Genomic DNA, 16,269 nt, shown 5'->3' with positions numbered 1-16,269 from the left:
AAACCCTTCCTGAGATTCTTCAAAAATACTTAGAAATTTATGTGATCTCAAACACATTTAAATATATAGCAGCAGGTGTGCAAGCCACAGGATACCTGCATTTGCATCTGGTTCTACAAGCTGGTGATGCAAAATCCCTCAGGCTTGCTGCTTGTTTGGGAAAAGGATTCTAAGTTTTCTAAGCACGGCTGTTGGGAATGGTCCATTTGTGTAATGGGTTTCATGTGGACAGAATCCAATTCCAGGCACTGCTCCTGCCCTGTTCCCCTCAAGCCCTATGGTCCTTCCTTGAAATCATATGAAACTTGAGCCTGCCTTTCACACTCAGAGACTTTGCATTTTTGATTCAGTGATTCATTCTCTTTAATGAGGGAGCTGCTATGGTTTAAAGAAATCAAATTTAATTGCTTAGAAAACGAAATCATTATAGATACCAAGGAAAAGCTGTTCCCATTTTAAGAAACTAATAGAAAGACTTTGAAAACAAAAGGGCCCAGTGATGGGGAAAGGAGCCCACGTGGAACTGCCTGGAAGGAATCTCATTCCTCAAACCTCAAATCTGACATGACTGCTCAAGAGAATGAGCTGTAACCTTTTTGTCAGCAGCTTTCTTCAGTGGGACTGATAGTCCCTGCTCAGCAGTGAATGAGACACGGGGTGCACCTGCCTTGCTCCCATTACCAGGTCACAAAGGCATCTCTCCTCACATTCTCTGTAAGCATTTTTCTAACACTGATGCATTAGAGCAAATATCCTCTACCAGCTCTGTTTTGCTCTATTTAGTAAAAGCTTGTTTTAATTAACATTGCTGGCTTCTATAATGGTTTGCACAGCAATGTCAAGAAATTTGGGATTATAGAAGTTGTGGACACAAGAACAGCACACCAAAAGCTCACTACATATAATTGCACACTATATGCACAAAATAATACTAAGAAATTAAATAAAGGAAAGGGGTAGCACTGCATAGGGTTGAAAGAAGTCAGCTGGACAGTACCAAAATAAAAGAAAAGCAGTACATCTGAAAAGAAAAAAAAAAGTTTTAGACTACCTTTCTTTTTCATTTGGTTTGAGATAAAATATATGCTAACAGCTAATTAATGGAGTAATTAATAAGCTAAATAAAACATACATATCAATAAAAACACTAATAATCTGGAATTTAATTTTAAAATAAAATTTACTATGTCAGGGAACAAGTTTACAAATTATGCACTGAAACAAAACAACCATCAAACATGCAAAACTTACTGTGTCTTGAATGAAAAAAAGGACTCCCAAAACACATTCTCTAAGGTATAAATTTCACTAGTGCTTTCTTTATTAGCCCTGCATCCTTCTTATATAATCTTAATTTTAAATTTAAAAAAATCCCTCAAAACTCTCTGTCTATTAATCTATATGATTATATTTGCATTTTGTACATTTGGGCTCTGCCAGCCTCACCTGCTCTGAAGATGATGACAAAAAGAATTAATACGAACCATGCTTGGCCACCATCATACTTTTTCAGTCCCCTCAAAAGAAGGGAGCAGCAGGCTTACATAAGAACTGCACTGAAACTGCTTGGCTCCACAAGGAGTGATAAATGAGCAGGAAAGGCCAGTTCCTTAGGCTCCACCAAGTCGCTCACTCCCTGCAGAAAATATACTTTTTAAAACCCATATGGATCAGTTCCTATTCTTTGATTAACTAATTTTCAAGACTTTGTATGTATAAATAAAGTTTTTCCCTAGCCTAGACCCTGGAGGAAAATGCAAAAATGGTTTGAGTGTGGACTGGAAAATATGAACTAGATATTACAGGTAAATGAGAAAATGAACTTTTACCACTCAGTAAGTAGTCTACAAAGTTATTAAGGGCCACCTCCCTCCAGGGAGCTTCTGATGCCTAGTTCTGATATGGAGGTCAAGAAGGTAGATGTCTAAAGCCAGAAGAGATTCATACCACTACAGCTACTGCATTAGGGGGCTATTGTATGTCAAAGATGACAAAGAGCTGCCAGCTACTACAAAGAACAGTGGACAATTTTCTTAGCAGCAAAGACCTCTATAAAACATATTTTATTCCCTCAAACAATACAATGCAACATTCGGCATTTACCTCTCCAGATCCTCATGGTAACAAAATCACACAAAGCTCCGACAGCCAACAAACACAGTGTTTCTCAAGTACAGGTGAAATGTCCTCAGAATGGGAAAAGCTCGACTGCACAGGCAACATGATCTTTCTTTTGTGCATTTAAAGACCCTGAAAGGGTCTTTATCCCTACAAGGATAAAAGACCCTACAAGGATAAAAGTGTGTTCTCCCCAGAAGGATAAAAGTGCTGGGCATCCTTGAATTTCTAGCATGGCAACAATGCCACTAATGTAAGGAAAGGCACACAAAAAGGTGCAATGGCTGTTCTTTCAATATAGTTTTCCTTGGTCAAGGGGAGTGGAAAACAGAATTAAAAACCCTCAAATATCCAAAAATATCCAAAAATACTTTGGATATTTCTCAAGTTAAGACATTTAGGTACAACAATAAGGAGGTTGATATCACAAGTAGTGTATAATACATCTGTGGTCTTCGTGGGTACTGCTTATGATTTTAATACATCTTAAGCAAGAATTATAGACTAACAAATATTGTATGTGCTAACCACGTACAAAGAAATTTTAAGTGTTTTCTACATTATATATTTCTCTCTTGGACTGACCATACCATGCAGGAAACAAAACTAACCCACTCCTAAAAAACCACTTCAGACAGATAATGTACAGTACCTAATACACTGACTATAAGACAAATTAATGAAAAATACTAATAAGCTGTTATAGCAAAGGAAACAATTACTTGTTTTCTATTACAGGGCTTGTTATCTCTAGTTTTCCTCTCCACTCAATAACAGTGAATGAAAAATTTGAAAATATAGTTTGCTCATAAAATAAAATTAACGTAATTATAGCAGCAATAATGCTCTAAATTTGACTATCACTGCTGTCTTACTATATCATGAATCATTGATGCTACAAGTTTTCTATTAGCTGTAAAAATGTTCCGTCAAAATGATTGCTAGATAAACACTGCAATTAATAATTAAGGTGGAATACTGTTAATATGGCAAATAAGCAAAATAAAATCTTAATGAAAAATGAAAGAATATATTTTAAATTATTTGATATGATCAGAAAAAATGATGCAACAAAAAACTATTTCACTGCTTGAGAACATAGCCTTGTGTCTACCTAACATGCAGGTTCCTGATTTAAATTTGCATTTGGATGTAAATTCACATCCTTGTTTTCTTGACCAAAAGACAAAAGTGATTATTACCACCAGTTTCTGGATTATTTAATTTTGATGAGTTAATAAAGTAAATACTTATTCAATGGATAAAAAACTTCTTGAAAATCCATGCCTTAGTCTCTTTAATGACTTCAAAGGCTCTTCCCTCACCTTCTACACAATATCAAAAGTTAGAAATTAGATATGGCTCCTGTAGTATAAAAAGCTATTTCTGCACCATTGATGATCTAATTCTACTCCTTCCAATAAGACCAAAGTGAGTTGCAAAGCAAACTCATGAAACCTATGCTTTGACAACACATGTGTAAATCTGTTACCATACCATACGCAGAAGAGTCCTGACAAATAGATTAATGCACACATTTATTCACACAGCTAAAAATGAGTTTAAATAAGACATATTCGGAAAGGCTAACCATAAGAAAACAATTTACCAGCAATGCTAGTCAGCTGTGTGAGGTGATCACAAACATTTTTCTCAGAATTCAAAATTTTCTAATAGCTTTAGCAACTTCCATATTAAACAAAAAATTATTCAAGAAAGAATTTCAAGTCATAGAATCATTAATGCTGGAAAAGACCTCTAAGATCATTGAGTCCAACCACTAACCACCATGCTCACCACCAAACTTTATCCCCACAATCCACATTTACAAGCCTTTTGAACATTTCTAGGAATGGTGATTCCACCACTTCCCTTGGCAGCCTGTTCTAATACCTGAAACCTCTATTTTCACATTATATTTTGCTTGTTGACATTTTGGGTTGTCCAATGTCTGAACAATACAGTTTCTTACTTAATTGCCATAAAGTGGAGAAAGCCACCAAAATCTATTTTTCTTTAAAGTCTTTTACAAGAGAACTGCCTGATGAGAATATCTCTGGCAGTAGATGTAGTTCCTGGGCAGCCTGAGTGAAGGAGACTTGAGCATGCACACAGACACACACACTCATCCACCCTAGTCCACCAAAGCTGCTTCTTCCTACGTTTCCTGGTCTACCTGCTGTTACAGTAAAGGTTCATCTCACCTATAAGATCCTGACTTGGGCTTTTCTTTGACACTGTGCAGAGCCTCCACAATAATGACAGGTTGAAAACGTAGCACATATTTTCCCAATCATGTAGCTACAATGCTCTTCCAATTAAGAAAATACTAAAGCAGCTCAATCACTCTGATTTCACTGTGACTCTCCATACATCCACGTTGTCTTGATATCTTTTGTACAAAATTACCATTACTGTTTTCCTCTTCTACTGAAACACGAAAGAACGGTGTTATAAACAAGAATTATTTCGCCTCCAAGAACCGACTTGATTCTATAAACATATTTCCAAATAAAAGTGTGATTACATGGGTCTTTCCTGCCCCTCATACCCTTTGGCACAAGAGCTTCCACCTCCACTGACAGCCCAGTGCCTTCTCCAAAGAGCCCGCTTCCCATCGAGTATCCTTGGGTACTCTGAGGAGGGTTGCCATACCAACCAGAGCTTGGCTTTCTGCAGTTAAAGAGAGCACAGTTGACATAGCAACCAGCCAAAGCAGCTTCTCCACTGCTTTTCGGGCACAGGTGGTGGTCACTGCAGTGGGATTGAAGCTACTGAGCAGGAATGAAGGGAGCAACCAAGACCCTGAGGGGTACTGCCCCTAGCACCTTCCTGCCACGGCCAGTGGAGCTCACTCTGCAACATCTGGGTATTGGCTCTTTCCTCTCTGTTCCTCTACCCACCCCAAACTGATGGGGATGCTTTCCTGCTCTTGGGGTGTTCTCTCATCTCAACATCAGAGGACACTAGCTGGCAAGAAAGCAATTGCTTGGGGTAAGCTTTAGAAGGTGAATATAGAGAAAAAACAAGTTCCTGCAAATATTTAATTTCGGGGACATAAGACAGCCTGGGCTACTTAATCCCTGACAGATGAAGGTGGGGGGAGAATACTTCAACATACCTCTTCTGATTCAGAGTATCACAGGAATTACAACAACACAGGCTTCTCAGTAATCAGGAATTTCTATGCCCAAAAGACTGATCAAAGGAAAACTAACACACACCTTTACACATCATGGGTATAATACTCTCTGACCCAGAGCAGAAAGCTAGCAAAAAAAAAAAAAGTACACTACATCCCTGAAGAGCTGTCTAAAGAATTTGTAATAAATTACAATCAAATTGCATGTGCTGATGGACAGATAGAACAAAAAATTCAGTATCAGATAGGTCCCTCCTAAGAAAGAGGAATAGAAATGCCAGATATATAGATGCTGTTCTTGAAAACTCTAAAAGAGATCAAGTCACAAAAAATAGTATCAAATACCCTTAAAAAAAGAAAAAAAATCATACGAAAGAAAAATAATGCTAGGCTAAGTGATTCACTGAACTTGTTTCAAGAAGCACACTTCAATGCCAAAAAGATTTCATGAAAACAGGTACATTTAATTGCACTAATTGAAATCCTGCTAACAATATACAGGGAAGAAAAAAATCAACTTCTGTCAGCTGTCAGCTGGTTCCCACAATTGAGGCAGCTGACCTTAGAAGGATGGGAACTGACAACTAATGGAGTGTGCCTCCTACACAGTAACAGGATGTGCCACCAGTGAGTTGGAGAAATGAGCTACTGCCCTATAATCTTAAAGCTGTAAGTTTACTTTTTTTCAGCTTGGAGGTATGAAAAAAGGTTAAAAATTTGGGATAGACCAAGTACCCATTTTAGAGAATAAAGGACTTCTCACACTTCTACTTTGCTCTTTCCATAAATACATAATCTTATATCTTTCCTTTGCATTTCTTAAATTATCAATACAAATCTGGAAGGAAAAAAAACCCCAAAACTCTGAGAAAGCCCTGTAAATTTGTATTATTTGTCATATTTATTCAGGCCTTCCAGCTTCTTAGACTATTGAATGCATACACTCTTTTAGTGTCTGCAAGATGTTTCAACACAGACTCTGAAGTTGAGCATACACAGATGTGTTTTAAATACTGTGGCCATAAATACATAGCTCCATGCCCCTCTTATTTGTTTTGATTAAACATGAAAAACATTTAAAAAATTTTCACTATTTCATGCTGAAAAGTCTACAGTTTTTTTGTCACCATAGAATTGTAAAAAGACCATTGTAAAGGCACTTGTAGATTTGGTTTTTTAATGCACTTCGGAGTCCACAAAAAAATCAAAACTGTATTTAGGAACAAAGAGCTCATAGATAGATGCACTTGAATGAAAACACGAATCTGTTCACATCCACGCTTTTTGGTTAAAAAAAAAAGGAGTATTTACTCCACTGTGGGAAGAATTTCTTAAATTTTATCATCTCCCAACCTATCCATATGCTGACTCTGGGAGCCAACCAATCTCACTGGCACTGGAGCACCAAGGCTGACACCCAAAGTTCTACTTTCTGTCCGTAATTATCTGAAACAGCAGATATTCTTATAGAAAAAACCTATTCAAGACAGACACAGTGAACAAAACACCCTTTGAGAAAGAGAGCAAAAGCACATTAGCCATCAAATGCTTCAGCTATGCTAAACTTGAAACATAATCTGTGTATTTTCAGTATCAGGCCTGGAGGGCATCCTCACATCCTGCTAGAACCAAGGGCCCAGGAGTCCAGGTCAGCCCCTGGCTCCATCAGCTCCTGCCCCACCGATGTCACAGCAAGGCTGGTCTTCCACAGCCCTGCCCCATCCAGCCCTGGGCCAACCAAGCCCTGCCCACCCGTGGGCCCACGACTTGTCCCAACCCCAGGGAGGTGCCCACACGCAGGGCTGGGGCTGTCCTGGTACCCCCAGCTGCCCTGCTCTGGGATGGGATGGGATGGGATGGGATGGGATGGGATGGGATGGGATGGGATGGGATGGGATGGGGTGGGATGAGATGGGCCCTGGCTACCTGCTGCCTCTCTGCCTTTCATGAGGATCCTCTGCTGCTACAGACACCTTGGCCACTGCAGCTCTCTATATGTCAAAGAGCAGTTCATTTGTTCCAGGCTTTTATCTGTTCATTTCAGAGTAAGGGAACGAACTGGAAGAGATTTATCCTTGGTGGCTGAGGATTGCAAAGGTGATGCCTGAGCTATCCTCTGCTGCCTCCTCCCTTCCCTCCAGATGTGTCACTCACACTGCCAGCTTCTCTCACATCTTCCTTTCACTCCATTAGTAATGCAAATTCCAACTCTTTATCTTACAGTAACAAAATTAGGATGCATGCTAAGTCAAAAGGAAAACATACATTTACTAACAACTCATTACAAAGGGTAGGACAAACTCGCCCTGTGATACGGCAATGCTCATGAAACTCAGCAAAGCACAAAATAAATAAATGGACAACCCCCCGCAAATGCTACACCCAAGAGGAAGTATTGCAAGCACACCCGATATTTAACATCCACACAAACTTCCTGCTGTACAGAGACCTGTGGAAGAAGTGGCAGAGATCTCTGACAGTGTCCTTTAAAGATGAGGCTGTGAATGATTTTATAGAGAAATGTCCTGCTGGAGGAGAGTCTCCCCTCTTGCATGGGATCTGAACATCCTGCAAAGACCTGCTAAAAACCTTTGAAGAGAATCAGATTGTCCAATTGCAAAAAGAAAAAGGAGAGTTTCAAACTACAGTGCTGGCTATCTCCTTAAGCCACAAACAGTATGGTCTATAAAGGCAGGCATGTCCAGGGGTCTGTGTCTACTTAGGATATTTAAAGCAAAACTGATCCTGTAGCAGATAATTATTTTCCCTTTGTGTGAACCTCATGCAGTTCAGTAAGACCAAGTGCAAGGTCCTGTACTTGCATCAGAGCAAACCTAAGGACAAATACAGGCTGGATGGAGAATGGATTGAGAGCATTTCTAAGGAGGACTGGGGGGGTGGGGGTGTTGTGGGAAGTAGGACATGATCCAGCAATGTGCACTTACAGCAAAATTCTTCATATACATCTGTGCTAGGTGGACACACTGATTTCAAAGACACACCTCAAATTCAGAAGCATAGGTAGAGACAAGTTATTTACAGAAACTAAGTTGTCTTTCCCACAGGTATAGCATATAACCATTGCTCAATTACTTACTTAATTAATCTACTATTGTCAAATATCTCAGAAGCAGGATGTGCATTTATGAGGCAAGAAATAATTTTCCTCACAAGGCCTTTGGGTGGAAAAAAATGTGTCTCTGTAAATCAGCATGAGCAAGGTATATTATATACCATTGCTTTCAGATAGAGATTAGTATTCTGCAGAGTCGCTCAGCTAGGATGACTAGGTGACCTCCCAAATATGAAAATTATACCCTTGACCATCTATCTACCTCTGCTCCTGCTCCAGCAGTGTCTTTCATGCTGGCTTCAGGCAATGGTGTAGGAATGGAGGGTTTAGACTCATCAGGAACTGGATAAACTTTGTACAAAGTCTTTACAGAAAAATGGGATTCAGATAAAGCTGATGTAAGTAAAAAACAGGAAGGTCACTGAAGAAGGAGATTGAATAAAGACCAGAAGAAACTTAAACACGTGCAGGAGAAAATCTGGCTTGGGGATATATCATAGAGGAGTGAAATTATAAAAAGCTTTGTATCCTTGAGAAGAAACATAGGACAGAAAGTTCATAAAACTCAGGTAGGAACAAGATCACTCTGTGCCCGAAAATATAATTTAAAGATAGCATAGAAAAAATAGCAACAAGATCAAATACATGCATCCTACTATTGAAATGCTACAAGTTTTAAATTAAATAAAGAAACGAGGACACTTAGTTTTAAGAGACAATATTGACCGAATAGGAGCATGAAAGACTTGACAGAAGGAAAGGCAGTCAATGGAAACTACAAACTACACAGGCAAGAAAAAAAGGATGCAGTATATGTTAAAGAATGCTTTGCATCAGATAATTGTTCTGAATGTTGCACATTATGGATTAAATCACCAGGACTACAGAAATACTAGAAAAAGCTGTCACTCCCTGATCAGGATGACAGTGGTGTGAGCGAGGTATCAAGAGATTTAAAACACAATAAGAAAATAAATTAGTAATCAGAAACTTCAATCACCCCCACAAAGACTGGGTAAATGTCAGGTTCGGGTGTGATGAAGAGACTAAATGACACCACAAATGACTGATTCATGGAGAAGCTTTTCAGCTAAAAGCTGAAACAAGCCAAGATACCCCTGACTGTGTTCTGAGAAATGTGCAAGTAATGGGGCAAAATGCTGTGACAGAAACACTGCTCATTAACCTGATGGAATTGAGAAATTCTCTTTTAAAACTGAGAAAATATTAAATTAATGCAGTTTTTGATTTCAAAAAATAAAAAACTTGCTTCAAAATTGGAAAAGATTGTTTATAGTCATCATAATATGATTTTTTAGCTAGCGAAAGCAACTGTTGAGTAACAAACAAACAAACCCCAGAATGTTTACTTTATTACAACTAAAAATATGTACTTCAAAAATAAGAAGTCATATCTAAAGGAGAAGAAAATAGCTAAGAAGATATACAAGAAAAGCAAAATAAAAAAGCAAGACAAAACTGCCTAAGCATTATTTTTTTTTTAAGGCATAAACACTCACTATAAATCATCAAATAATATTGAAAGAAAGCATTGTAAAGCAAGAATGCTTTATATTTAGATTGTTAATGACCTAGTATAAGACAAGAAACAGAGACCAGCAGTTTTTGTGACAGTGGGAGGTCACCTGCAGACCTGAATGAGGATGTTTGCAGGCCTCCATCATCCTCATAAACATGACAGACAGGAGATGAACACTGAGGTACCTAAGTTTGTTTCAACATTTCTTCGAATAGTAAAAATGAGAGGTGTGAGTGTGAGGAGGCACAGAAGGACAGCAGTAATCTGTATGCCTCAGTGATGAAACAGAAAAAAAAAATCAATGTTGATGCAAAGTAATGCACATGGGGGAAAAAAAAGAAACAGTCCTAACTATGGACTAATTTGTAGGTTCTGAGCTAACTATGGCCACTCAGGAAAAAAGAAATGGTATCAAATGATGGTATCAACCAGCACTTTTATGAATAAATCAGTTCAGTATTCTGTAAAGTCAAAATAAGCAAACATTACAACTATTTGGAAAAGAGATAGAAAGGCCAGTCTGAATGGAGCTCTGTGCAATCTGATCTAGCGAGTGGCATCCCCACACATGGTGCCAGCAGGGCTGGAAACAGATAATCTTCATGGTCCCTTCCAACCCAAACCATTCTATGGTTTCTGAAAAGTGTTGAAGGAAAAAGGAAAACTCACTACACTGCACCATTTTAGTCAACTTGCATGTTAAATACTGAGTCCCCTGTCCCCACCAGGGCAGAGAATAGCAAGGTACAAAGAACTGCATCAAGGGGAATGAAGGGTACAAAACTCCATACAAAACCAGACAAAACATGCAAGGACTTTTCTGCCTACAAAAGAAACAACTAAGTGATAAATTGAAAATACCTGTAATAATGTTGTGGAGGAGGCCAACAGCTATTTACTCCCCCTTACTTTGAAGAAACAGAGACCAGAAAATGAAATTACCAGATGCTGGGCTCTGATGAACTGAAAGGATACTCTATTTTCACACATTATGTATATGTATATGTATATGTATATGTATATGTATATGTATATGTATATGTATATGTATATGTATATGTACATGCATATGCACATGCATATGCATACGTATATGCATACGTATACGTATGTTTAAATCAGGTGGTTCTTACCCACTGCCTGACACCAAAAATAAGCAAATGTCTCAGGAAGCCCTGAGTAGTTCCATAATTTGATGCTGGAAGAATATCAGAGAACCAACATAACTTAGGCTCAACCAACTTTTATACTACGCAAGAGCATTCACCATTGCCCACAGTAGGAAACTGAATACCAAGAAAGGCAGATTTCAGGTTTAACTTCATAAGGCCATTCTTGTGTCTTTATCTTCTAGGAGAACGCTATGAAGTCATTTAGGACTCTGCAGTGTTGTTCAGGAGCTGATGTGACTGTCCTGTGGTGTTAATAAGCGCTGCTGTCAGGGCTGACAACTTATCTTTGCCAGGGGAAAGGAAGTAAAAATTATAACCTGAAACACTTACACAATTCAGTTTTGATCCAACTGCATATGATGATTTTGAACATGAGATTTTTGCAAATAGCACAAACATGTCAATGTAGAATATTTTACTGCCTGTCAAAGTTCAGAAATTATTTTAGAGTCACTTCTTTAATGATTTTGAGCGATACTCATATTCAGTTTAATTTGTCTAGCATCTGCTCCTGGCAAATGTAAGCAGATGTGTCTAATTATTAACTTTTGATACTTGTATATGCATAGCATGAGTAAGATCATGAACAGACTTTTGAGAAGAGGAGGCTAAATACTTTTGAAGCCAATGACATGGCAATGAATCAGATAGCTAAAATATCTGTTTTATAGTTGTGAAGTTGGCAAATAATCACAAGCCATACATTATTCCAAGAGAAAACATAGTTCGAAGATGATAGATACATATGTAAATTTCAATTAGGTTGGAGCTCGACATCAGAACCATGTTCTTTCAAATTTAAACTCACGAAATCATAGAATATCCTGAATCAGAAGGGATCTAGAATCATCAAAGTTCAACTCATAATGAGTTGATCAACAGGGGTAATATCCTTGACTTTATTTTACAACTGTAATACCATTCACATTTTATTTGAGTGGGTTTTGCCTAATGAGAGATTTTAAATTAGTTAAAACACCAGTTAAAATGGTGCTTTTTAACACAACACTACAATTAAAAGCAGAAGTTTAACCATAAACCCCCTGCAGAACCTCTAACCCCACACCTGCTTGTGCTGCTTCTCCACCTCCCTCAGGTACATCTATAGTCTTGGATTTTGTGGCCACTTGGGCCACAGTGCAGCTCCTGGACTTGCTGCTGTGTCCAGGGACAAAGTGCTAGAGAGTCCCTGGAATCTTTGTGGTTATAAAAAGTATGTCAGCAAGGGAGTGTGGTGGGTATCTAGGGTGATATGATCAGGAAAAGCTGAAATCTGACAACTGCTGCGAGAGCAATGTAGTCTCAAATCAAGAGGTTGCGCTGTTCACACAAATGCAAAGTTGGTTATGTTATACACAGAGATCATGTCAGTAAAGGAGGAAATATTTTATTTTAAATTATCTATTCAAACTACAGAAAAATTATTTTAGCAGTTTAAATATTATGTCACCTGTTTTTGTCCATACTATGCAGACAAAATGATTCTGCTTTTGACCAAGTATCAAAATTTATACAGGGTACAAAACTTGTAAATAGTTCAAATTCTGCTAGATAAGAAAGATATACCTAAAACCATATTGCATGCCAATATAGATCATTAGAGAAGCTAAACATAATTGTTCCTCCACCTCATTGTACTATATTCAAATTTGATTGTTTCTATATATACAAACACTTTTTCTCCACTTTTGGCTACTTTTTGTGACAGCTACTATAGTGTTTATCTTTTTCAAATATGATTTGCAATTTTCAGCTACAAGCAGAAACAAAATTACCAAATTATTAATTGTATAAAACAAGAACATAAAGTAACCCCTATCTTTAACTCAGAAACTAAATGTAAATCTATGTGTGCTATAACCAAGTTTTACATTATCTCTTTCACCAGGTTTATCCCACAAAGAATTCATTCCTATATGACCAGCTGTTCTACATGGACCCAAATCCAGCAGCTCACCTTCAGAGTAGAAACTGCTGGATGCTGAACACATTAAAACATCTGATGCTATAGTGGGAAAAGGGATGTCAGAAATTTAGCTGTAAAGACAGAAATGGGTGCATTTGAAAAACATGGTTGATTGATTATCTTTTGCAGCTAACTGTAACAAATGTGTTTACACTAAAAAAAGAACTGGCTTTCTTTGAACTCAGACTCTGCTCCCTAGCTAAGTGATTTATTCTATGCTAAGAAAAGGCCTTTGCTTGAGTTATTGATCTATCTATGCATTATTACTACAATAGCATGACATGGTAAATATATTGCAAATGGATTCGTAAAGTGGGTCCCTGGTTATATAATGACTAAATACAAATATAAAAAATTTATCTTTCCTACCAGGAGCACAGATTATATACGCATTTGTACACGCAGACATGCAGTCTCTAAATCCTGGTTCCATGCTACTGTATATGAGATACACAGTGTCTTTCTGCCACACTAACTCATCTTTTTAGTAACTTGGCTCGCCTACTTAGGCTTTAGAAAGGTTCTAGGTTATAGTCAACATTTCAAAACAACTAATTTGTGATCATTCACAAACCACCTGAGGGTGCACATGGAGGGTTGAAGCTATTGTTTCAAAATGTTTATCTGTGTCTATGAATTCTAGAAGGCTAATTTAATTAGAAATTATTTTTAAAATATCACTAGGCAATAGTGCTTTTTTGAAGAAGGAGCATTTATTTCACATACTTCAAATTTTCAAAATTGATTGATATTTCTTTGCAGGAATAGTTTTCAAAAGTCTACAAAATGCAACGCCACTTGGGTGTTTCCATTAAAGACAATGACACATTATACTGAAAACTGTGAAAAATTAGCCCATGCCTTTCATAAGACTACACCTTCTTTGACTGCCATAGTATAAGTTACACTTCAGTTACTCTACTAAGTTAAGCTCTCCTTCCAGTCAAAAGGAATGAAATAATTTAAAATTGGGGAACACAGAAGAGGAAAGTTGCATGCCCAGGGACTGAAAACACCAATAGCTGATAAGTCAGTAGAAATCCTAGATGATGAAGCTGGGTATTTTGGACAGTTACAAGAGCACTAGGCATATGTGCCTAGTGATTCTGATATTTTGTATCAATGAAATGCATGAAAGATGCTACTATAATCCTAGCATGCAGCTAGGATGGATGTGATGGAAGTCAAAGTGCCACTGCACAAGATACCAGTTCAAATTTCCTCTAAAATACACTGAAAAGTTCTGGTCACCCGTCTTCAAAAACTTCAGCTGGGAAAAGTGCAGGGGAAGGGCTAATGAAAGCCCAAGGGAAGAGAGAACCTGTCTTCTGAATCAAACACTGGCTTGTTTAGCTCAGTGACATGAAAAATGGAGTGTATGGTGACTCCATCCGTGCACTACATGCACTGTTTCCTTCCAGACTAAGTAACCAGAGATGGACAGATCATGTGCATCCACATGCAAAACACACTGTCAGCATGTATCTGCTTTATTTACTTTGATCCCAAAGAAGAAAATACTCCATGCTCAGATGTAATCGAAGACAGTATACAACTGATTGCCTCAAAAACCACCCAGAAACAGTTCTTCATTATTTAGCATTAACTTTTCACAGAAAGTAAAAAAAAAACTCCAACTTTTATAAAAAAATAACCAACGGGTCCTTTTTTTTTCTTTTTAAAGGTGTTTAGGTGCAGTTACAATGTAGGCTCCTAACCTACCTATGATCTTGAACTCCTTACTGAAGCTCTATGCAAACAAATTGTTCAAATTTTAATGGGAATTCATTAGAATAATTTAATGAGATTTTTTTTCTTCTTTATTAGGGAAAAAACATTAATTATATTTAGAAGCATCACCTGCCTGATTTATATTGATCTGATTCATTGGTTGCTGTCTTTGATTGCCACTAATGAAAGATTCAAGTATTATTAAAACCAGAAAACCTGAACTAAACCAGAAGCTGTGGGAGTTGTCCAAGCACTCTTAGGCCTAAAGCCAAAAATAGTGGCTTTACTTATGCTATAAGTGGCTTTACTAATTGCTATACTTATATATAGTAATCATGCTCAAAAGTGTACTTCACACTGCACATGTGCGTTTGGAAACCAAAACACTGACCTCAAGAGCAGTGAAACCATGTGCACAAAATCTGCTGATATTGGAGAGATGAGGAGACAAGACCCTGCTTTGAGAGTGCAGTTTGAGCAGCCTGATGAGTCAGGAGCTGCAGCCCTTTGTGCTCTTCTGATTTAACTGCAGAGTTTCCTAGGAGTGGTCTAATGCCCCAGTACAGGGATCCAAGTGTGACTGATTACAGGGAAGAGCTCATGAGGGGCTGATGGAGACTGAAGACACAAAGCAGGGCTAACACTCTTCTTTGGCATCCCAACACCTTGCAAAATCAGGGTGTAAGTTCCAATGCAGGTATAAGCAGTCTCTGCTTTCAGACTTTTTCTACATCATCATGTCAGGATGATGTTTTATTTTACGTATGCTTATTCTGGCATTCAAGGGTTATGCTCGCTTTTGGCTAAAGGGAAGCGTCACATGTCGAAAGTATTGACAAAACCCTGGAACAACAGTGACAGTGTGCAGCTTACACTCAAATGCTGTTAATCTTGCACTTAGATAGGATGAAAGCACATTCACTGCTTTAATGAAGACCTCTGGCATGTCCATGCCCAGATAAGCATTCTCTAGAACACAGCCACAGCAGAAGAGCTGCCCAATTTAAATTATTTCTATCAAATGATTCAGGTTCTGGATTGAGCTCAGACAATTTACAGATAATGGGCCACATTCAGCTAATGTGATGCTATTAGAACTCTACAGGTTCTGATGGGGTTGTACTCCTGTGTAAAGGAGATGTTAATTTCTCCCAGTAAACAATAAAATAATGATTCATGTAGAATACTATGATGGAAGACTAAATACAAACCCAAAATTAAACATGTATGCTTCCCTTCTTGCAGGGAAAGCATTTAATGGCTTTTTCTGTTGTGTTCAGCCTGCTAAACATTTCTTCCTCCTATAAACTGTGTTTCTGCTGAGGCAAATTCTTCATTTATTGATTCTTTTCTTTTTACTATTCAACCTACAATCCTCCATGATATGGTCCCTGTCACTGGAGCTTTATCCTTTTTGCCATATTTTTGTTTCTGAGTGTATCTAATTTGATCTGTGCTTTTAAATGCATTTCTCCTTCCACAGAAATCGTATTTCTTCCTCTAAATGTATTTTCCCATACTTGTTTC

The 16,269-nt window shown here is 37.9% G+C and overlaps 1 protein-coding gene across 1 annotated transcript in view; it reads right to left on the bottom strand.

Annotated features, from left to right (window-relative positions):
• The window catches only part of GABRB3 (gamma-aminobutyric acid type A receptor subunit beta3), a 114,827-nt gene that overhangs the window by 37,325 nt on the left and 61,233 nt on the right, over positions 1 to 16,269 (bottom strand). The window lies entirely within an intron of this gene.

This window comes from Lonchura striata, chromosome 1 (assembly GCF_050655825.1).
Source record: "Lonchura striata isolate lonStrDom1 chromosome 1, ASM5065582v1, whole genome shotgun sequence".
Classification (NCBI taxonomy): domain Eukaryota; kingdom Metazoa; phylum Chordata; class Aves; order Passeriformes; family Estrildidae; genus Lonchura; species Lonchura striata.
Note: the sequence above shows the minus strand (reverse complement) of the source record. Positions and strands in the feature narration are given on the sequence as shown.